This window comes from Impatiens glandulifera, unplaced genomic scaffold (assembly GCF_907164915.1).
Source record: "Impatiens glandulifera unplaced genomic scaffold, dImpGla2.1, whole genome shotgun sequence".
In the NCBI taxonomy this organism is placed as follows: Eukaryota; Viridiplantae; Streptophyta; class Magnoliopsida; order Ericales; family Balsaminaceae; genus Impatiens; species Impatiens glandulifera.
This window is the reverse complement of record NW_025919140.1, coordinates 1,303,151-1,328,064: the sequence shown is the minus strand read 5'-3', so window position 1 is coordinate 1,328,064 and position 24,914 is coordinate 1,303,151. Positions and strand designations below refer to the sequence as shown.

At 35.1% G+C, this 24,914-nt stretch overlaps 3 pseudogenes; 1 reads left to right on the top strand and 2 right to left on the bottom strand.

The window, feature by feature from the left end:
• Positions 1-5,542: 5,542 nt before the first annotated feature.
• Positions 5,543-6,943, bottom strand: LOC124917592 (annotated as a pseudogene).
• Positions 6,944-20,622: 13,679 nt separating this feature from the next.
• LOC124917590 lies at positions 20,623-24,677 on the top strand (annotated as a pseudogene).
• LOC124917567 lies at positions 21,656-23,013 on the bottom strand (annotated as a pseudogene).
• Positions 24,678-24,914: the final 237 nt, after the last annotated feature.

Sequence of the window (24,914 nt, the reverse complement as noted above, 5' to 3'; positions counted from 1 at the left end):
GAAGCCACCGCCTCAGATCCTACTAAAGAATGGGCTTCTAAAGAATGGATTGATGACCGACTTCAAAAGTTTGAAGCATCAGTTTCGGAGCGGGTTGAGGACCGACTTCAGCAGCTTGACGCATCCATATCAGAGCGGATCGATGACCGCGTACAAGAACACGAAGTGTCCAAGTTTCAACCGCTCAAGGATAGATGCGAGACCATATTTGATTCGGCCCTGAAGTTCACCAACGTGACAAAGCAGCTTCTGGATCAACATCAAGCACGCCTAGCAGAACTCAGCACCGGACTATGGGAAGAGGCCGGTGAGCGCGAAAAGTGTGTTCAGAGAACCGCCACTCTAGAGGATGTGACCTCCAACATGAAGAAGGATTTCGAACGGGTCGACGCAACAATCGACCGGGTCTCGGTACTGGAAAAGAAAAACGAAGATCTCGTGGCCAAAGTAAAGGCGCTAACCGCACAGATGGCCGAAATTCTAAAGGCTAAGGAGAACGCGGACGCCGCGGCTATAGAGGCTGATGCTCAGGTTGCTAAAAGAGTCCAGGATGCGCTGGACGCCGAAGCTAGCAGAGATAAAGAGGCGTCGCGATCGTCTCAACTGACCGAAGCAGATTTGGAAGCCGAAAGAATAAGAAGAGCCGAGGCCTTATACCCAGGGTATGCCGAGCAAGTGGCCAGTCAGGCTGCGGAGGATGCCGCACGATTGGAAGAGCAAAAACGGAACCTGGCCGAATTTGCAAAGGCAAACGAGAAGAAGAAGAAGGCGGTCGCCTCCGCTTCAGCACCGACAAAAAGAAAGAGGCCGGCTCCTAAGAAAGTTCAGATTGCCGAGATGTTCAATGAAATCTCTGAACCGATTACTGCGGGTACTTCGCAGCAAGCCGACCCAGTCGAAGAACAGCTGCGGTCCCGGTCCAAAAGACAAAGACCCTCCCAGGAGACCAGGCAACCGATACCGAAGAAAAAGAAGAGTGCCTATGAATTCACAGACTCTGAATAGGGACTATCCTTCCTTTTCTTATTTGCCTTAGTTTTTTTATGCTTTGTCTTTTCCGGTCATCTATAAATATATATAAAGTTATTTTTGAATCCGGCCTTATTTTGCATTTCTACTTAGTTTTGATAATTTTAAATAAAATAATCAAAAAGGGAGAAATTGTTAGATAAAAGATAAAGACTATTCCAAAAACTCCTCCCTCAAAATTTGTCAAAAATTCTCTAAGTCTTTTTCAAAAATCGGCCAAACAAAACAACCGGCCTACGGTTGCAAACTTACTTAGTTTTGATAATTTTAAATAAAATAATCAAAAAGGGAGAAATTGTTAGATAAATTCATACCGGTTCAAATAAACCTAACTTAAACAAACTTCCCATGCAGGAACAAGGAACCGGACCGGATGAACAAAAGAACTGACTGAAGAAACCTAACCGGTCAAGATACCAAACCGATCAAGTGTATTCGGAACGTGACCGCACAAAGGAAGGATCGGCCAAAGCTCAAAACCGGAACCATCAAACAGTCGATCATCCACAAGACAAGAATAACCGGAAGAAGTCCGGTTACTTCACTATCAAAAGACATTCGGCCAAGTCAAGTGGCCGACCAGTACAAGAAGACATTTCGGGTATCTATTGAGAATGATACCAAAGGAACAGACTGAATACTTCCATATCCATGCAAGTTTGAGGAAAGACTGTAGGCTGCAGAAAAACCGTACTACCGAATCCTTCTACTTCGGGATAAGCCAGAAAGGAAATCTTCAAAGTACAGACAACTGTCCAAACAGACAGTGCCTACATTGAGTAAAAGACAAACCCAGCAGGTCTGTCTTACAGACCGGAAGAACAGACCGGCAGGTCTGTGACGACCGCAGGTCTGAGACACTGAATCACTGCACTGCTGATCAGCCAATCAGATTCAAGGCAGTGAAATATGACCGTTGGCATATTTCACCTATAAAAGGAGGCAGTTGAAGAAGAGTAAATGTGGGACAAACATTGGGACATTAAGAGACATCAAGTGAAGCGTTGAGAGCATTTACTACAAGTGATAAAACTGTGTGCTAAAATTCTAAGTGTGTGTTACAATTTCGGTGTGAATTGTAAGAGTATTATCGAGCAGGAAATAAGTCTCGATCGGATTGTACTTGTATTCCTTAGTGAATATCCTTCTCGCGGTTTCGAGAGGAAGGGGTGACGTAGGAGTTTTATCTCCGAACATCCATAAAACCTTTTGTGTTATTTACTTTCTGTTGCCTTCATTACATAACCGAATAACTTAACCATACCGCTCCAAACCGAATCTATACTAACCATACCGAACATCCAGATTGCCAAAACCGACCCACCATCTCCAAATCTTCATCATCCGAAACCGACCGTGCCTATCATACAAGTGTACCGCTTCAACCTGAAAGCAAACCTCTTCCGCGCTTCAACCTAGTTCAAGGGTTTGTGACAGGTTGTGTAGTATTGAAACCCCGGTGTTAATCTCTAACCGGATTAACCACCACCCTATGAGTGAGAACCGCTAACCGGTCCAACCCCCGGTCCACCAGCGGCGACCTAGATCCTAACACTTCATCCTTAGCCAGACCCCCGTCTCTATCGATAAAGCTGATCCTATCAAATTCTCCAAAATCGTCGTCATTGAAAATTGTCTGATCGCAATCATAAACATCAATTCTCTATTCTTGCAATCGAATAACACATAGTACCCAGTGTAGGTTGTCGAGGTTGAGGGGGAAGTAAACATCATCAACAGTGCTCCATTTGAGCATATGTTTATCTTCTCTACCCCAATAGTAGTGGTAAATGGCTTCATCGAAAATCTTCCTCATCCTCCTTCTTTTTCTTTGTTAAATCTTCCTCATTAAATCTTCTCCTTCTCTGTTCCTCCCCTAGTGTGGCTGATAATATGCCAAACTCTTGTTGTAGTTGGTTTAACATCTCTTTAATGAGAATTATTTCAGTTCTCATTTCAGTTTTGAATTCATTTAGCTCCTTCAAAAGTTCATCCAATCTACATCTATCCTGGGAGTTGTTTCTGTTGGAGTCGGGGTAGAGGATTCTTCGTCTTTTCTACTCGTGGCGCTCTCGACATAATAAGAGCTGCTGGTGCTGGTGCTGGGGGTAGGGTTGCGGGTTCTTCTTCTCGTGGAAGGTTTGGCTTTGCAGGAGTAATTTGTCTTTTCTTCCTCATGACAGATTTATTATGAGGAACTACATTGTCAATATCTACAAATTTCCTCTTTCTGTAGTCAAGATCAAAAAAGACATCATAAACATTACCTCCCATATCTTCAAAGTCATCCCCAACATATAAGATATTCTCTTCATCAGACAATTCCATTTTCTTAACAATCTTGTCTTACAGGATAGTGTGAAGATCATAGGTGGTGCTCTTCCTCCTGGATTTAAACTGTGTTATCCTTGGGCAGACATGCTCTTGCATTTGAAGCATCGTTTTAATTACAAGATTGGGGACAAACATTTGGATAACCTCATAGGTCCACACTTGTAAGTCTAGTGCGAACCCATATAGGGTATAAGAAACATCGACATCTTTGTCTTTGTTCTTCTTCCCCGAGGCGACATTCTTCTTCTCCAGATATAGCAACCTGTAACGATTAAGGTCTTTGGTCAAACCTTTTATGGCTGCTCTAAAGGACACATTTCCCCATGGAAAATTGAGGAAGGTGTCGATGTCATCGACCATGCTGAGGAGTTTCATATTTATTATCCTCTTCGGGTCAAGGACAGAGAGATAATGGGAAACAAGGTATACCAGCCCCAATTTCCATGCATCTTCCCTATCAGAGCATGACAGGAATTTTGAATGAAGGTCTGGTATTCTAATAAGTTGATTACTTTTAAAATATTTAACAACTAAAGATGGAGATTCTTCAACCTGATTGAAAATCGTTTCCTCCGTAGGGAATCTCCCAAAATTGAGACCTGTAACCAATGCAAACTCCTTCATCCTGAAGCACGGCCCTTCTCCATTCACAAGGAACTTCATCTCCATAGAATTTGAGCTGGACTTCCTGAGGAGCATTTGGTGTATAACCGTTCTTGAGAACCGCAGTAACGGGTGCCCTTTGAATAAGAATCTGAATTGGGTTTGCTCTACCCTTTCAGTTAGATTCATTGACGCAAACTTGGCGGAAATATTTCCCATATTGGTTTTCCAAGATTCCCTCCCAGCAAACTCGGGTATTATAGTGGACTCCATCTACAAAACAAGGAACAACATGGGAGTAAGAAAATCGAGAAAATTATAATTATCTAAACTATTTGTAAACTATTTCAAATAAGGTCTAAATTTCCCAGTTTCATACTGCACATCATACTGCAACCAAAATTATGTTAAAACTAGTTGTCTTATTAGTTTTTAATAATCCAAAATCACTAATATAATTAACCATTTAGAAATGCTTGCAAATTGACAGTTCTAAATACATTAAGCATATGATGTGTCATTTCTTAATATAACAACTCAAGCAACATCAAAGAATACACGAAAATTCCATTTCTTCACAAGAACATAACAAAGAAGAAATTATTAAACGAGAAATGAATGAATAAACGAGAAATGCATGCATGCAGAATAAGAACACTGATATAATACTCGTACACACATAAACGAAACCAGAACCAAACCCTAAACCCTAAATACATCAATTTCCATCAATAGATACTTTATTGATCCATTAACATTATTCTCCATTGAAGCAGATCAATTTATAATTTAATTTTTTTTTTGTGAATAATGATCATATATGCAGGATGAGCTGAGGGATGTTGTGCTACTTGTATTTGCCAATAAGCGAGATCTGCATATTGCCATGAATGCTGCTGAGATTACTAACAAACTTGGTATACACTCTCTTCGTCAACGTCATTGATAAGAAAAACATCCAAAAAAATGATAAGAAAACACAATTCTGAAATTGAAAAGTACATCTCTTGCAGGTATATCTAGAGCGCATGTGCTACATCGGGAGAGGGGCTATATGAAGGCTTGGACTCGCTTTCCAATAACATTATCTCCAAGGTAGGATCCTATTATTAAACTAACTTATGGTGTTCTTTTTTTTAGTATATCTGACTTAAGAAGAATTGTTCTTCTTTGTGGAAGGCATAATCATCTTAGCCTGATGCTGTCCACTGTTCATATGGTCCACATGGAGATGTCATAATTTTGGATTAAATGTCATAATCTTGGATTAAATGTCATAATTTTGGATTAAATTTCTATTACTTAAAATGTTGTTATTGATTGATTTATTAATTACCTAGGTTCTTCTTTATTTTTTTGCTAAAAATTACTTATGTTTTGATGTCTACTTATATGCTAGTAACATGGGCTTGTCCTCTTTGTATGTTTTAAATAATTATCAAGGTTACATAAATATCGTTACATTACTATGTGCAAATTTAAAGATTCAATTATTGTGTATTCAGTAGAAATATGAATTGAAAACCGCCAAATGAATTACCAGGAATATAGGATTATAGATTGACATTAAATCTGTTATTGTGCAAAAGGGAATTAAAATATTACAGTAACCATCAAGATTACTACCTAAGAACTCTATTAGAACTTAAGATAAAATTCTCTTCACTAGCAATAGTGGAATTCAATCTTCCAGCAGCCCAACCATTGATGACTATATAGGCACCAGATCGGACTGGATATCCAATTACACGACTACCATTCACTTGTCTATGAAATTGAGGAAAGCCATTCTCCTTTATCTCGCTCCTCATCTTTCTATCCCCGTCTTTTTCCTTCCTCAGCCACTTCTCAACAGTTCTCTAAATGAATTAGACATATTAGAAAATGAACACTTCATGTTTGTATATAAAGTTAGAAAAAAACCTGACCATCAATGATAAGTTATTTTCATTCCAAACTTCTTTCATTGGCAAAGCCAATTGCAACTCCCCACGAGCGACATAAACCTAACCACATGGTACAAATTCAACATAAGAACACTTACCTAATTGTTAGGTGTAGAGAGTAGATAATGGAGAAACATACAATGTGGGATGACCAATCCTCCAGACTATCGAATATATGAGTAGCATAAATAATCGATGTTCCTCTTTCTTCACATTCCTTTTTAAAAAAATTCAATAGATTAGCCTTTGCAAGAACATCAAGGTGACTGAAATCTCATCCAGAAGAAGAACTTACATGAAAAGAATTTGATAATTACATTGGTTAAATAGAAATGTTGATATACTTAAAAAAGAAACTGACAAAGCTATACATACTACCTTATATGGTTTTACTAGACACATGCATATCTGTACTCGTCTTCTTTGTCTATCAGATACTTTGTGCATTTTCTATGACAGATCAATGCCCAATACCTATAAGAATCAATTAAGAAGTTTTGAGAGGTGCTTTTCAAAGGATGGAATTTGGGAAAGAGATTCTAACGGTTATCAATTTAGTTCTTCTTTCAGGATCAATTCCTGATACTCCAAATATCATCTTCTCTACAGATATATCAATTTGTATAGCTATCCCAAAACCCGCAAAGACAACCTCTCTTCTCTACTAAAAAAAACCAGAATCAAAGCCATATTAGAATTTAGAACAATCACAAGCACTATACAAATAGATTCATCAGATCTAAGCACTGAAAACTGACTAATATATACATATATTTACCTCTCCTCCAAGATAACTGAGATCACGAGAGGTTGTCAAACACATTGTGGCAAAGGGAGTGGGAGGGAGGGATAGAGTTTCGTGGGTTAGATCATCTTCAACCCACCTGCAAACTCATTTCTATAATAGGTTTTAGGTCTCCAACCCACCTGCAACTCAATTGCATTTTGAGTTTTTCTGCAAATTCTCTCTCCTCAAAACCCAAATTTGCAGGGACACTTTTCACATACTCAAAAGTTTTCAAAACTTTCATTTCAGTCCTTTTAGTTTGTTTTTAATTAATTTACATAACTTATTTATATTTTAATTTGTTTACATATTTTATTTATTTATATTTTAATTTATTTATATTTTAAATTATTTATATGTTTAATTCATCATAATTTTAATTTGTTTATATGATTAACTTGTATTTAAATTTGTTTATATTTTATATTTTTTAAGATAAATCGTCTATTTCATATGTGGAAAGTATGTTTTAACAAGGTTTGTTTTGTTGTATTTTTTTTGTTTGTGAAATGTAATTTGTGTTTATTTAATAATATTTAATTTGTTTTATGCAGTTGTATAAATAATTAATTTATAATTAGAATTTAAAAGTAATTAATAAGTTGTTGTAAAGTTATGGGTTCAATTTGTAATGTTAGATAAATAGATAGATAATATTAAAAAAATTAAAAAATATTATAAAAAGGAATATTCTAAGAATATTCTTTTAAGTTTGAGTTTGAGTTTTTGGGTTGGAGATAAATTGCTGTTTGAAGGGATGCTTACTGTATTTTGGATTTGAGAATATGTATTTGGGTTGGAGATGACTTTAGAGAGTAAAGTCGTGGAGAGAGGGAAGTCGTGAATGGAAAGATTTTTTTTAAAATTAAGGCAAATTAAGTTTATATACGATGAAAAATGTGAATTATCACTCTAGCGTTTTTATGTAAAACACTTGAGTTCATAAATGCGTTTTATATAAAACGCATTTATATAAAAACACGTTTATGAACTCTAGCATTTTACAAAACACTATAGTGGTAATTTGCGTAAATGAGCGGTAAGTGGACGCGAGAGGAGCAAGACGGACGAACATTTTGCAGGGTGAAAAAACTATTTTTGTAAGGTTTATCTGGCGTGGACCCTTTTTGAAATTAGACTCCTTATTAGAGACATTTTATCAAATTTCCCTCTTTTCCATCATTTCTAATATTTTTATATATTTATATAAAATTATTATAATGATAAAACATACATTTAAATATATTTTTATTTATTATTTATAATATATATATCTTAATATATAAAATAATAAAGCAAAATATAAATATACTGTGATTTTTTAAATTGAAATTAATTAAACGTGACCGAAATGAATGATAATAGAAATAAACTAAGAAAGAAAGAGAGGAAATATGGAAACGTCAAAAGATATATATAATAATAAATTAGTTTTCTTTATTTACTAGATCAACTTATATGACCATCGGATATAGGTACATACATGAATGAATCAAATAAATATGTTTTGAAAAAATTAAAAATATAAATTGAAATGGAGAAAAAAAGTAATGTATTTATGAACACTGCAACGAGAAATCACCTACATTTAATTAAATTTAAAAAATATATATTAATAAAAACTTATAAAAATTAATATACTTATATTATTTATTTTAAAATAAAGTATTTTTTAAATTAAATCATTTACAATATGAACTAAGAAATTGATGTTAGTCCTATCAATAGACAAATGAAAATGGATAGAGTAGTGCATTTCATTAATTAATGATAGTAAATAATTAAAAATTATTGAGTAGATAAACCGTCAAAAATTAAGAAACATATTCTCAAGAGACTCATCATTTAAAAAATGCAGCATTTAAAGATGATTATAAATGTTTATCATTAATGATAAAACGTGAAGTAGAGGGCCGTTAGAAATTTTAGTCATATTTTTAACATTGAGAGACACGTGTCTTCAAGTTATAGGAAAAAAATGACTGTTCAATTTTTTACGGGAAGCGTACATAGACAACTCATGTAACGGTGGACAGTTGTCCCACTCGTCTGAAGATGAGAAGTCTAAAGACATACGTATTTAGACGTCTAATTTTTTATCCGCATTCTCTGCGTCTAAATTGGGTAGACGTATGTTTAGACATGAGCGTCTAACTACGCTCATCTCACATACGTCTAACTACGCTCGTCTCACAGACGTCTAACAAATGTCTGCCTAAAACATAGACGTCTAGCCAACCTAAAAGCGCATGTTGCTTAAACAAGTATATGTCTAAGTAGGTATATTCTTTAAACGACTGATTTATTAGACTGATTGAGACCTCCGTCTACGCATGTCTGTCTAGTTACTTTTAAACAACAAATTCCCCCTCAATTTGTGCATAATTAGTTCAAATAAATTAGTCAAGATCTACAATTCCTAAGATATTCAATATAAACCAAATCTAAGGGCACTTGTAGTAGATGTTCTATTAGGTGTTCTATATCTAAAATAGAAATAGAAAACTAAAAATTACAACAAATTTGATCTACATCAGATTGGTTATACTTAAAAAAAAATTAGCCCAAATGAACAGTAGTGTTCTATATATAGAACACCACTTTTCATGTTCTATACTCAAAATTGGTAGCAACATTATTCTCTCTCATCTTTTTTTCTCAAAACTGTCGGGAACATTATTCTCTCTCATCTTTTTTTTCACATAGCAGAGAAAACATAGGTTCTTTGCAAAAAAATAATATTTAAATGTTATAGGTATATAGATAGAAATGCTACTGTAGAGTATTTTGAATTGAGATGTTGTAAAATAAATATATGTATTTTTTAATATTATTTTAGGTATAAAATTTAGCGCTTCTTGTGCAAGTACCCTAACAAGTCTATATTGAACTAATCAAACCAAATAATTTATTAAATCACTCAACTTTTTACTATATTTAAAAACATAATTTAAAAAAATAAATAAATACATATAAAACGAAAGGGTATTATATATATATATATATATATATATATATATATATATATATATATTATTTACCCCATTTATAAAATTTAAAAATCCAAATTATTTAAAAAATATTTGTATAAAAACTCATTGCAGGATATTAATAATAATTAATTTTGAATTAAAGTTGAAAAACTTTAAATAAAACTCAAATTGATATATTATATAAATAAATAAAATATGAGTTAGTGTAAAAATATCAAGAATAACCTTTGGTGATGGTTTTGGAAAAAACGAAAAGTTATCGGAAAAGTCATGTTGGGTTTTACAACAACAAAACTATGGATCTTATTCGAAATCAAACATGCCCTGCTCTCAAATGAATGAAGTGATTACACTAGGAATGATTGGACTACTCCACAATCAAAAGGCTCCCCCAATCTTTCTCTCTGGATCAGCCAAGAACAAGAAAAGAAACCAGAAAACCCTAGATCTGTAATTCACTCTCTCTCAACCTTGCTCTGTTATGAGAAAAATACCCAAAAAAGTATTTATACTCTAACCCATTTTCATAAAAGAAAACCCTGACCCATTTACCCGGAATTTTAAAAAAACCCGCCCGCAATGGCAAAGAACACCTCAACAATTCTCTCCCTTCCTAGCCATGGGAGAATGTTGCTATAAACATTCATCATCGTGACGCTTCTTCCAGAACCATTCCGGCTTTGGCACAACATATCTCTTGTCTTTCCTCTTCATCCTTAGGAGACATTGTCTTGTTTATTTTCAAGTGTGTATCCAATGGACAAGCAACTGGCTTTGCCTTGTCCATATAGAATCGTTTTAGAATCTTCTCAATATATCTCTCTTGAGACAACCATAGCCTTTTCTTCACCCGATCACGAATGACCTGCATTCCATGAATTTGTCTTGCTTGACACAAGTCTTTTATCTCAAAAGACTTAGCTAAATCCTTTTTCAACTTGGCAATTTTGAGTTTGTCTCTCCCAACAATCAGCATGTCATCAACATATAGGAGAAGTATAATAAAATCATTAGAAGCAAACTTTTGCACAAAGACACAGTGATCTGTAGACGTCTTAATGTAACCATGGATGGTCATGAACGACTCAAACTTAAGATACCACTGCCTTGGTGCTTGCTTCAAACCGTACAGACTTTTGACAAGTTTGCACACCTTGTTTTCCTCACCGTTCGTATTATAACCTTTAAGTTGCTCCATATAAACATCTTCATCCAAATCACCATGAAGAAATGCAGTCTTGACATCAAGTTGTTCAACCTCAAGATCCATACAAGCAGCTAGACTTAACACCACCCGGATAGAAGTCATCTTCACTACCGGTGAGAAAATCTCATCATAATCGATTCCATGCGTCTGGCCAAAACCTTTGACAACCAGCCTAGCCTTGTATCTTGTCTTTCTATCATCACCTTCTTGCTTGATATGTGCCATTTTTCAGCAATGACTTCATCTCTTCATCCATGGCAGCAATCCATTCTCCCTTATGAGCATCCTCAAGAGCCTCATTTATAGCATATAGGCTCCCCACAATCAGTTAGAAGGACATACTCTGTAGCAGGGTACTTAGAACTTGATCTTTTCTCCCTAGTAGACCTCTTAAGTACCTCTGTTTGTTGATTCTGTTGATTTTCATCTTCTTGTTGAACTTCAAAATCAGCCTCAATATTATCACCAAGATTAGTTGCTGTATCATTTCCGTGGCCTACAGCTTGATCCTAAGGAACATCATCATCACTATCCGAGTCTGAAGCTACATGTGGCCTCGTCTCCTCAACATCATGAGACAGATCAAGACCTAAAAGGTCACGTATGTATGCATCAAGCTTTTTGCCATCTTCAAAATTCCCAATATTCTGTTCTTCAAGAAATACCACATCTCGGCTTCTAAAAACCTTCTTATCAACTGGGTCATAACACCTGTATCCCCACTTTTCATCACCATACCCCAAAAATATGCATTGTCTAGTTTTTGCATCTAGCTTAGACCTCTCATCTTTTGGAACATGCACAAAAGCTCTACAAACCAAAAACACGTAAATAGTCATAATAAACATTTTTACCTGACTAGACGCTTTCTGTACACTTGTTATTCAATGGCTTGGAGGGAGAATGATTGATCACATACACTGCAGTGCTCATGGCTTCAGCCCAGAAATGCTTAGCCAACTTGGTATGGGAGAGCATACTCCTTATTCGTTCCAACATTGTTCTGTTCATCCTCTCTGCCACACCATTTTGTTGTGGAGTCTTGGGCACAGTATGTTCATATGGAATACAATGCTTTTTGCAATAATCATCAAATGAGCCTATCTGACCACACCCTCATCTGTTTTCTTCCTGTCTCTCTTTCAACCAGCTTGTGAAAGACCTCAAACCTTGCTGCAACCTCATCCTTGGACTTTATAGCATAAGCCCAAACCTTCCTAGATGCATCGTTAAGTAATGCAACTATGAATCTCATGGAGAGTTCGATCCTGGCTCAGGATGAACGCTGGCGGCATGCTTAACACATGCAAGTCGGACGGGTCGAAGAAGTAGGGGTGTCTCAAAATCCTCTCAGACGTATCACGCGTTCTATGACCAAAGAAGGATCAAGGAGAGGACCAATCCTGTGTTTGAGCCAAGTTCAAAGGAGGATGAGATTGCCAAAGCCCTTGATGAGGAGGTAGAATCAGAAGGTTCTTCTTCTGGATCCTCACATGGATCACATGAAGGTTACAAAATAGGAAGCATCGCCTATGGATTTAATCTTCATAGGACCACAAACATCTGTATGGACCAGTTCAAGGACATTCTTTTTCAGTTCAACTTTTGACTTACTGAAGGAGACTCTGTTCTGCTTACCCTTCAAGCAATGCTCACAATTTTCAAGATGAGCATCCTTGAGATTCAGCAACTCATTCCTCTTGATCAAAACATTCAGCCCATTTTCACTAATGTGACCTAGTCTCTTGTGCCACAACTTAGAGGATGACTCCATCAAAACAGAATATGATGCATCATGGACAATTTTCAAATTTGTCTTGTATAAGGAACAACATTTCTTACCTCGTGCAACAACCAATGAACCCTTGCTTAGCTTCCATGCTCCACCACTGAAAACATTATGGTAGCCTCCATCATCGAGCTTACCTGCTGAAATCAAATTCATGCTCAAATCAGGAACATGTCTTACATCTCTTAATGTCATGAAGCAACCCATGTTTGTCTCGATTCTAACATCACCAAGACCAACTATCTTGAACACACCAATGTTACCCATGCGAACCTCACCATAATCACCCGCTTTGTAGGACTGGAAGTAACCTTTGTGTGGAGTAATATGGAATGAGGCACCTGTGTCAACAATCCATGCTGTTTCATTTGAAGATGTGATAAGACATGAGTCTTCATAGTTTGAAGCATATGTCAGTTCACCATCTGAAGCATAAGCAGATGTATTTGCACTCTGTTCTTTCTTTTCTCTAAGCTTCACCGTATCCTTCGCTTTATCATTTTTAAATTTCCAGCACTCGTTTTCCAGTGACCCAATTTGCCACAATAATGGAAAGCACCATCCTTCTTTGGAGCTCTAGACTTGCTTCTAGACTTTCCCCTGCTCGAACCACTTCTATTATCCTTTGATCTTCCTCTATCAGCCACCAACATAACAGACTTAGATGGTTTATCCCCTTTTCGATTCTCCTCATCAAGTAAGGAACTGGTGACAAATGCAATGTTGACTTTACCATTTGGTGTTGAGTTGCTGAGAGTGATAATAAGTGTCTCCCAACTTGCAGGCAAAGATCCAATGACTAAAATTGCTTGCACCTCATCATCAAAGTTTATCTTCATACTACTCAACTGATTCAAAATATTTTGAAATTCATTCAAGTGCTCAACAATTGATTTATTATCAATGTACTTCAGATTCACCAGCCTTCGTACCAGTGCTGCTTTATTTCCTGTTGACCTCCCAGCATAGAGAGCTTCAAGTTTTCTCCACACACCATACGCCGTAGTCTCGTTCTCAACATAGTGCACAACATTTACACTAACCTAGGAACGAATAAAGCCACAGGCCTTTCTATCTGTCTTTTTCCAATCAGCCTCTTTTGTAGTCTCAGGTCTAACACCCCCATTTTCAATTGCTTCATTCAAATCATCTGAAACTAACAGATCATTAATCATCAGTTTCCATTACCTGTAGTTTGTACCATTCAGACTCACCATATCAGGTCTAGATTTCCCCATTATTACTGCCTTAACAACTGACAAAAACCCCAGCAAAGAAACCAGTTGATCTCCTATTTGAATTTCGTCAAGTAACCAGCAGAGAACTCTCCTCCAATGTTAAAACAAAAAACCAATCAATACTACTCTAATACCACTGTTGGGTTTTGCAACAGCAAAACTATGGATCTTCTTCGAAATTAAACATGCCCTGCTCTCAAATGAAAGAAGTGATTACACTAGGAATGATTGGACTACTCCACAATCAAAAGGCTCCCCCAATCTTTCTCTTTGGATCATCCAATGAACAAGAAGAAGAAGAAAACCAGAAAACCCTAGATCTGTAATTCACTCTCTCTCTACCTTACTCTATTATGAGAAAAATACCCAAAAAAAGTATTTATACTCTAACCCATTTTCATAAATGAAAATCTTGACCCATTTACCCGGAGTTTTAAAAAAACCCGCCCGCAATGGCAACGAAAACCTCAACAAGTCATTCCAAGCGACAAGAGAAATCACAGATAGCCGCCGACAGCCGGAGGCGCTAGGTCAATGTGGCTAGGGTTGATCAACTCAGGTGTCTTGGGATTGGATCCCTGTTGGAGCGTATTTTCCGGAAGGAGGTCCAAAAGAGCACAAATCTTCAACAATAAGTCAACAACCCGATCGGAGGCTTCAACTGCTGCTGCACGTGAATCGTGAACAATGGATGAATACCCTTATACGCTGGAGGGATCACCTATAGCTGAACTAAAGCAACATTCAATAATATTTCAGAAAATGGTAACTTTCAATCCAACTGCCAAACTTGAAAATATTTAAAGTTACTTTTAAGGTTGAAAAATAGGAAATTTCATCCAAAAGATATGACGAAGTTACCCTTTAAAATTTAAGAACATAAAGAATAAGAGCTTGGAATATATATTTTAAATACATCAATAGGAAGGCTATCAAATGTTAATCAAGGTTGTGGAGGCCGGAGCAGACTATCAAATGTTGATCAAGGTGGTGGAGGCCGGAGCAGACTATCAAATGTTGATCAAGGTGGACGTGCCAGCGGTGGTGAACGTGGTGGAAGATCAAGTGCAGGCGGTCATGGTGGTCGCGGCTATCCTCATTTCATGAACATGCTTCCTGGTCAAGAGATGAGTCCAACCGATCCTTGAGTTAAAAAGGGAAGAACAATGATCTCTCTTCTTTTACTCTATTTAACTTTATTGAACATGGTTCCTTGATGATTTTTCGAATATTGGTTTTGGAAGAATGGTGTAAGTGAACAAGGTTTCTGTTTATTTATATGAGTAATGCATGCTTTGATATATGTATGCAGGTCTGCAATTTCTTCATCAAAAATGGGAAAATTGTTGGGTCAAATTATTTTGACTAAGTGTTGAAATAATTTAACCACTGATATTTTGATGATGAAATAACTTATGAGTTTTGATACAGGTGTATTGAGACAATATGTTATAAGACTTGGATCTAATGAGGGTTGTTAGACCGATTTTGGCTTTCATTGCTTAAAATTAGACGTAAGTCTAATAGAATTAGACGTACAGTCTAACTCATCGGAGTAGACGTGTAGTCTAATAGACGTGTAAAGAATTAGACGAATGGTCTAATGAATACACGGAATTAGACGTAAGTCTAATAGAATTAGACGTACAGTCTAACTCATCAGAGTTAGACGTGTAGTCTAATAGACTTGTAAAGAATTAGACGGATGGTCTACTGAATAAACGAAATTAGACGTAAATCTAATAGAATTAGACGTACAGTCTAACTCATCGGAGTTAGACGTGTAGTCTAATAGATGTAAAGAATTAGACGGATGGTCTAATGAATGCACGGAATTAGACGTAAGTCTAATATGTTTGTAATTAGACGGGTGGTCTAATTGTTGTTCGGAATTAGACGTACAGTCTAACTCATCGGAGTTAGACGTGTAGTCTAATATATTTGCAATTAGACGGGTAGTCTAATTTATGCGGAATTATACGTGTAGTCTAGCATAATGAAGTTAGACGTGCAGTCTAATAAAATGTGAAAGTTAGACGTGAGTCTAACTCCTTCAGACAAGTCCGAGGTAGAACCGGAATTAGATGTGCAGTCTAACTCAGTGGAGTTAGAACTGCAGTCTAATGGTTATTGAATAATTAGACGTGTGGTCTAAATAATGAAAGTTAGACGTGAGTCTAACTCTTTCAGACAAGTCTGAGGTAGAACCGGAATTAGACGTGTAGTCTAACTTAGTGGAGTTAGACGTGGAGTCTAATGGTTATTGTAATTAGATGCGAGTCTAATTCTATTAGACCAGGCGGTCTAATAGACGTTTTTCACAATCCGTCTAACTGAAATACGTCTAATGCTTAGTTTAAACAGTACGCTTGAATCTAGCATTTCTCCTACCCACGTTCTATAGTTGTACTTTACTTCTGCTCCACTTTCTAGTGAAGATTAGTACAACAACTATATGCATCCAATCAAGAAATGCCACGTAAGAGAATTTTCCTCAAATTACTTGTTTTGCAGGTACATCCCTGATGGAATATTCGGCGCACTACCAGTGATGTACGGACACGATCCTTGTGCTCAGAACCTGCTGTGTACAATGGAGGCTTTCCAATGGAAGAGTGCCACGTATCATTCTTGAAGATTCGACCGTTAGCTCCTGCTCAGTATTTAACAAATCTCAAGGACAACGGACAATTTGCCTTACAAATTTTTCCAAACGAACACGCAATCTGATTTTGTAGAGAGAGAAACTTCTCAATCATCTTGCTTACTGAACTTATTAGTGAAGCTTCTTTCTGATTGTACTGTGTGTGAATCGAGAGAGAGAGCTAGAATCAAAACACCTTTAGCTGAGTTATATTCTTCATCTTGTAATTGAACAGAAAGTGTTCTGTTTAATAGTGAGCTAAGTGTGTGTAAACTGTATTTGATTCTAATCATCTTATAGTGAATCCTTCTGGTGGTTGGAAGAAGGGGTGACGTATGAGAGTTTCTCCGAACATCCATAAACAAACTGTTGTGTTCTTCTTTTCTGTCATCTTTTCATATTTCATCTTGTGCTTCAAACCCAAGTAAACAATTCCGCCTTGAATCCGTTTCATGTGTTTACACAAGTTTACGTAGAATAGAAAGCGAATTAAATCCCTAACTGGATTTCTTTCAAACCGTTTTTCATAAGCTTTCATCCTTAGCCAGCCCCCGTCTCTATCGATAAAGCTGATCCTATTAAATTCTCCAAAATCGTCGTCATTGAAAATTGTCTGATCGCAATCATAAACATCAATTCTCTATTTTTGCAATTGAATAACACATAGTACCCAGTGTAGGTTGTCGAGGTTGAAGGGGAAGTAAACATCATCAACAGTGCTCCATTTGAGCATATGTTTATCTTCTCTACCCCAGTAGTAGTGGTAAATGGCTTCATCGAAAATCTTCCTCATCCTCCTTCTTTTTCTTTGTTAAATCTTCCTCATTAAATCTTCTCCTTCTCTGTTCCTCCCCTAGTGTGGCTGATAATATGCCAAACTCTTGTTGTAGTTGGTTTAGCATCTCTTTAATGAGAATTATTTCAGTTCTCATTTCAGTTTTGAATTCATTTAGCTCCTTCAAAAGTTCATCCAATCTACATCTATCATGGGGAGTTGTTTCTGTTGGAGTCGGGGGAGAGGATTCTTCGTCTTTTCTACTCGTGGCGCTCTCGACAGAATAAGAGCTACTGGTGATGGTGCTGGGGGTAGAGTTGCGGGTTCTTCTTCTCGTGGAAGGTTTGGCTTTGCAAGAGTAATTTGTCTTTTCTTCCTCATGACAGATTTATTATGAGGAACTACATTGTCAATATCTACAAATTTCCTCTTTCTGTAGTCAAGATCAAAAAAGACATCATAAACATTACCTCCCATATCTTCAAAGTCATCCCCAACATATAAGATCTTCTCTTCATCAGACAATTCCATTTTCTTAACAATCTTGCCTTACAGGATAGTGTGAAGATCATAGGTGGTGCTCTTCCTCCTGGATTTGTATTGTGTTATCCTTGGGCAGACATGCTCTTGCATTTGAAGCATCGTTTTAATTGCAAGATTGGGGACAAACATTTGGATAACCTCATAGGTCCACACTTGTAAGTCTGGTGCGAACCCATAGACGGTATAAGAAACATCGACATCTTTGTCTTTGTTCTTCTTCCCCGAGGCGGCATTCTTCTTCTCCAGATATAGCAACCTGTAGCGATTAAGGTCTTTGGTCAAACCCTTTATGGTTGCTCTAAAGGACACCTTTCAACATGGAAAATTGAGGAAGGTGTCGATGTCATCGACCATGCTGAGGAGTTTCATATTTATTATCCTCTTCGGGTCAAAGACAAAGAGTTAATGGGAAATAAGGTATACCAGCCCCAATTTCCATGCATCTTCCCTATCAGAGCATGACAAGAATTTTGAATGAAGGTCTGGTATTCTAATAAGTTGATTACTTTTAAAATATTTAACAACTAAAGATGGAAATTCTTCAACCTGATTGAAAATCGTTTCCTCTGTAGGGAATCACCCAAAATTGAGACCTGTAACCAATGCAAACTCCTTCATCCTGAATCACAGCTCTTCTCCATTCACAAGGAACTTCATCTCCATAGAATTTGAGCTGGACTTCCTGAGGAGCATTTGGTGTATAACCGTTCTTGAGAACCGCAGTAACGGGTGCCCTTTGAATAAGAATCTGAATTGGGTTTGCTCTACCCTTTCAGTTAGATTCATTGACGCAAACTTGGCGGGAATATTTCCCATATTGGTTTTCCAAGATACACTCCCAGCAAACTCGGGTATTATAGTGGACTCCATCTACAAAACAAGGAACAACATGGGAGTAAGAAAATCGAGAAAATTATAATTACCTAAACTATTGGTAAACTATTTCAAATAAGGTCTAAATTTCCCAGTTTCATACTGCACATCATACTGCAACCAAAATTATGTTAAAACTAGTTGTCTTATTAGTTTTTAATAATCCAAAATCACTAATATAATTAACCATTGAGAAATGCTTGCAAATTGACAGTTCTAAATACATTAAGAATATGATGTGTCATTTCTTAATATAACAACTCAAGCAACATCAAAGAATACACGAAAATTCCATTTCTTCACAAGAACATAACAAACAAGAAATTATTAAACGAGAAATGAATGAATAAACGAGAAATGCATGCATGCAGAATAAGAACACTGATATAATACTCGTACACACATAAACGAAACCAGAACCAAACCCTAAACCCTAAATACATCAATTTCCATCAATATAAACAATATAATATACATCAAAACCTAAACCTAAACCTTAAGCCCTAAACTCACCTGAATATATCGAAGAGACGGTGGAAAGTCGATGATGTTGGACGAGGAACGATGATGTTGATTGAGGTTGATCGATGATGTTGAACTAAGTCGGAATGGAAAGTCTGCAGTTGTAAAGTAGGCAGTTTTGGAAGTCGGGTTGGGAGGGAGAATTGGGGGGTTTTGTTTTAAATTAGGGCCAAAGAGTTATATATACAACGAAGGACGAGAATCGCAATTCACGCGTTTCATCTAAAACGCGTGAATTGATTGACGCTTTTAAGATGAAAAGCGTGAATGAGAATTCTCGTTAATTGAAAAACGGGAATTGTTATTCATGCTTTTCATCTAAAACGCGTTAATCAACTCACGCGTTTTAGATGAAAACGCGTGAATGACGATTCTTGTCAATGAGCGTAAAATCTGGCGCCCCAGGGGTATTTCTGACATTTCACAGGGAAAAAGGGCTTTTTTTGCCAACATTAGCAGGCGGGGTTCTTTTTTGGAATTTCCCCTGTTATGGGGGACATTTCATCAAATTTCCCACTCATTCTCTTGTGAAACAGAAGCTTAATGTGTATTGTGTATAACATTACTTTTGAGATATTTTAGTGAATGTAGGATAACATTTTGTCCATTTTGTTTAAGGCCAGTGTTGGCTTATATAAGTTTGAAATGCTTAATATCTATTTTAGATAATCCTTAAAGCCCATGGTTCTTTAGAAAAATATTTGCCTTTGAACAACTAGTCATGGTCTCAGACTGTTAAAAGTTCCTATGGTCCTTGGGGTTTTCAATCATTCAGATGTAGAATAAATCTTAGAGTGGTTGAGTCCATTTGAATTTTGTTTTCATTTTATTTTGTTTTTGCATCCTAGATTTCTCTAAAGTACATGTTCAAGAACCGAATGCTCATATTATTCAATAAAGTATTATTGTTATTTTTCTTTATAGTTTTCAGCCATGCTCTGCTGCACAAATGGACCACCGAGAAGTGTTATTGTATATATGTTGTTTCCTTTTATCAGTGTATTTCTTTTAAAATATCAACAAACATGACTAGTTTATTATCATCTGTTCTCCTTCGACCACACAATTCAACTTAAAGCAGCTGATTCTATAGTGAATTTTAGAGAGATAATCTGGGAAATTGCTAAGGTCAAGTGACATAAACATTTTAAAACCATAATAACCTGAATAGTTAGTATCCTACCATGTAACTCACAAAGGTTAGTCCAATATCCGCTCCAAGAATACAATCTTGAGATGTTTTTATTTTTACATTTTTAGATCTTGAGATGTTTTTATTTTTACATTTTTAGATCATGATATTTTTTGTTTGAAAAACTGAACATGACATTCTTATTTGATGCTTCTCTTTCACATCCGTCCTTTATGGAGACATTACTTCCAAAACACTCAAGGTCTTATTTTCGTTGTTGATAGAAATGATAGAGACCGTGTAATTGAGGTAAGGGATAAACTTCACAGGATGCTGAATGAGGTATGATAAAATTTAGATACTTTATTGATCCATTAACATTATTCTCCATTGAAGCAGATCAATTTATAATTTAATTTTTTTTGTGAATAATGATCATATATGCAGGATGAGCTGAGGGATGTTGTGCTATTTGTATTTGCCAATAAGAGAGATCTGCCTATTGCCATGAATGCTGCTGAGATTACTGACAAACTTGGTCTACACTCTCTTCGTCAACGTCATTGGTAGGTTCAACTACAGGATAAGAAAAACATTCAAAAAAATGATAAGAAAACACAATTCTAAAATTGAAAAGTGCATCTCTTGCAGGTATATCTAGAGCACGTGTGCTACATCGGGAGAGGGGCTATATGAAGGCTTGGACTGGCTTTCCAATAAAATTATCTCCAAGGTAGGATCCTATTATTAAACTAACTTATGATGTTCTTTTTTTTAGTATGTCTGACTTAAGAAGAATTGTTCTTCTTTGTGGAAGGCATAATCATCTTAGCCTGATGTTGTCCACTGTTCATATGGTCCACATGGAGATGTCATAATTTTTGATTAAATGTCATAATTTTGGATTAAATTTCTATTTCTTAAAATGTTGTTATTGATTGATTTATTAATTACCTAGGTTCTTCTTTATTTTTTTGCTAAAACTTACTTATGTTTTGATGTCTACTTATATGCTAGTAACATGGGCTTGTCCTCTTTGTATGTTTTAAATAATTATCAAGGTTACATAAATATCGTTACATTACTATGTGCAAATTTTAAGATTCAATTATTGTGTATTCAGTAGAAATATGAATTGAAAACCGCCAAATGAATTACCACGAATATAGGATTATAGATTGACATTAAATTTGTTATTGTGCAAAAGGGAATTAAAATATTACAGTAACCATCAAGATTACTACCTAAGAACTCTATTAGAACTTAATATAAAATTCTCTTCACCAGCAATAATGGAATTCAATCTTCCAGCAGCCCAACCATTGATGACTATATAGGCACCAGATCGGGCTGGATCTCCAATTACACGACTACCATTCACTTGTCTATCAAATTGAGGAAAGCCATTCGCCTTTATCTCACTCCTCATCTTTCTATCCCCGTCTTTTTCCTTCCTCAGCCACTTCTCAAGAGTTCTCTAAATGAATTAGACATATTAGAAAAATGAACACTTCATGTTTGCATATAAAGTTAGAAAAAAAACCTGACCATCAATGATAAGTTATTTTCATTCCAAACTTCTTCCATTGGCAAAGCCAATTGCAACTCCCCACGAGCGACATAAATCTAACCACATGGTACAAATTCAACATAAGAACACTTACCTAATTGTTAGGTGTAGAGAGTAGATAATGGAGAAACATACAATGTGGGATGACCAATCCTCTAGACTATCGAATATATGAGTAGCATAAATAATCGATGTTCCTCTTTCTTCACATTCCTTTTTAAAAAAATTCAATAGATTAGCCTTTGCAAGAACATCAAGGTGACTGGAATCTCATCCAGAAGAAGAACTTACATGAAAAGAATTTGATAATTACATTGGTTAAATAGAAATGTTGATATACTTAAAAAAGAAACTGACAAAGCTATACATACTACCTTATATGGTTTTACTAGACCCATGCATATCTGCACTCGTCTTCTTTGTCTATCGGATACTTTATGCATTTTCTATGACAGATCAATGCCCAATACCTATAAGAATCAATTAAGAAGTTTTGAGAGGTGCTTTTCAAAGGACGGAATTTGGGAAAGAGATTCTAACGGTTATCAATTTAGTTCTTCTTTCAGGATCAATTCCTGATACTCCAAATATCATCTTCTCTACAGATATATCAATTTGTATAGCTATCCCAAAACCCGCAAAGACAATCTCTCTTCTCTACTAAAAGAAAACCAGAATCAAAGCCATATTAGAATTTCGAACAATCACAAGAATTATACAAATAGATTCATCAGATCTAAGAACTGAAAACTGACTAATATATACATATATTTACCTCTCCTCCAAGATAACTGAGATCACCAGAGGTTGTCAAACGCATTGTGGCAAAGGGAGTGGGAGGGTGGGTTAGAGTTTCGTGGGTTAGATCATCTCCAACCCACCTGAAAACTCATTTCTATAATAGGTTTTAGCTCTCCAACCCACCTGCAACTCAACTGCATTTTGAGTTTTTCTGTAAATTCTCTCTCCTCCAAACCCAAATTTGTAGGAACATTGTTCACATACTCAAAAGTTTTCAAAACTTTCATTTCAGTCCTTTTAGTTTGTTTTTAATTAATTTACATAACTTATTTATATTTTAATTTGTTTACATATTTTATTTATTTATATTTTAATATATTTATATTTTAAATTATTTATATGTTTAATTCATCATAATTTTAATTTGTTTATATGATTAACTTGAATTTAAATTTGTTTATATTTTATATTTTTTAAGATAAATCGTCTATTTCATATGTGGAAAGTATGTTTTAATAAGGTTTGTTTTGTTGTATTTTTTTTGTTTGTGAAATGTAATTTGTGTTTATTTAATAATATTTAATTTGTTTTATGCAGTTGTATAAATAATTAATTTATAATTAGAATTTAAAAGTAATTAATAAGTTGTTGTAAAGTTATGGGTTCAATTTGTAATGTTAGATAAATAGATAGATAATATTAAAAAAATTAAAAAATATTATAAAAAGGAATATTCTTAGAATATTCTTTTGAATTTGAGTTTGAGTTTTTGGGTTAGAGATGAATTACTGTTTGAAGGGATGCTTACTGCATTTTAGATTTGAGAATATGTATTTTGATTGGAGATGACCTTAGAGAGTAAAGTCGTGGAGAGAGAGAGAGAGGGAAGTCGTGAATGGAAAGATTTTTTTTTAAATTAAGGCAAATTAAGTTTATATACGATGAAAGATGTGAATTATCACTCTAGCGTTTTTATGTAAAACACTTGAGTTCATAAATGCGTTTTATATAAAACGCATTTATATAAAACACGTTTATGAACTCTAGCATTTTAAAAAACACTATAGTGGTAATTTGCGTAAATGAGCGGTAAGTGGACGCGAGAGGAGCAAGACGGACGAACATTTTGCAGGGCGAAAAAACGATTTTTGCAAGGTTTATCTGGCGTGGACCTTTTTTGAAATTAGACTCCTTATTAGAGACATTTCATCAAATTTCCCTCTTTTCCATCATTTCTAATATTTTTATATATTTATATAAAATTATTATAATGATAAAACATACATTTAAATATATTTTTATTTATTATTTATAATATATATATATATTAATATATAAAATAATAAAGCAAAATATAAAATATAAATATACTGTGATTTTTAAAATTGAAATTAATTAAACGTGACCGAAATGAATGATAGTAGAAAGAAACTAAGAAAGTCCAGAAATTAATTGATAATGGAAAAAAAGAGAGGAAATATGGAAATGTGAAAAGATATATATAATAATAAATTAGTTTTCTTTATTTACTATGATCAACTTATATGACCATCGGATATAGGTACATACATGAATGAATCAAATAAATATGTTTTGAAAAAATTAAAAATATAAATTGAAATGGAGAAAAAAAGTAATGTATTTATGAACACTGCAACGAGAAATCCTACATTTAATTAAATTTAAAAAATATATATTAATAAAAACTTATAAAAATTAATATACTTATATTATTTATTTTAAAATAAAGTATTTTTTAAATTAAATCATTTACAATATGAACTAAGAAATTGATGTTAGTCCTATCAATAGACAAATGAAAATGGATAGAGTAGTGCATTTTATTAATTAGAATGATAGTAAATAATTAAAATTTATTGAGTAGATAAACCGTCAAAAATTAAGAAACATATTCTCAAGAGACTCGTCATTTAAAAAATGCAGCATTTAAAGATGATTATAAAAGTTTATCATTAATGATAAAACGTGAAGTAGAAGGTCGTTAAAAATTTTAGTCATATTTTTAACATTGAGAGACACGTGTCTTCAAGTTATAGGAAAAAAATGACTGTTCATTTTTTTACGGGAAGCGTACATAGACAACTCATGTAACGGTTTACAGCTGTCCCACTCGTCTGAAGATGAGAAGTCTAAAGACATACGTAGTTAGACGTCTAATTTTTTATCC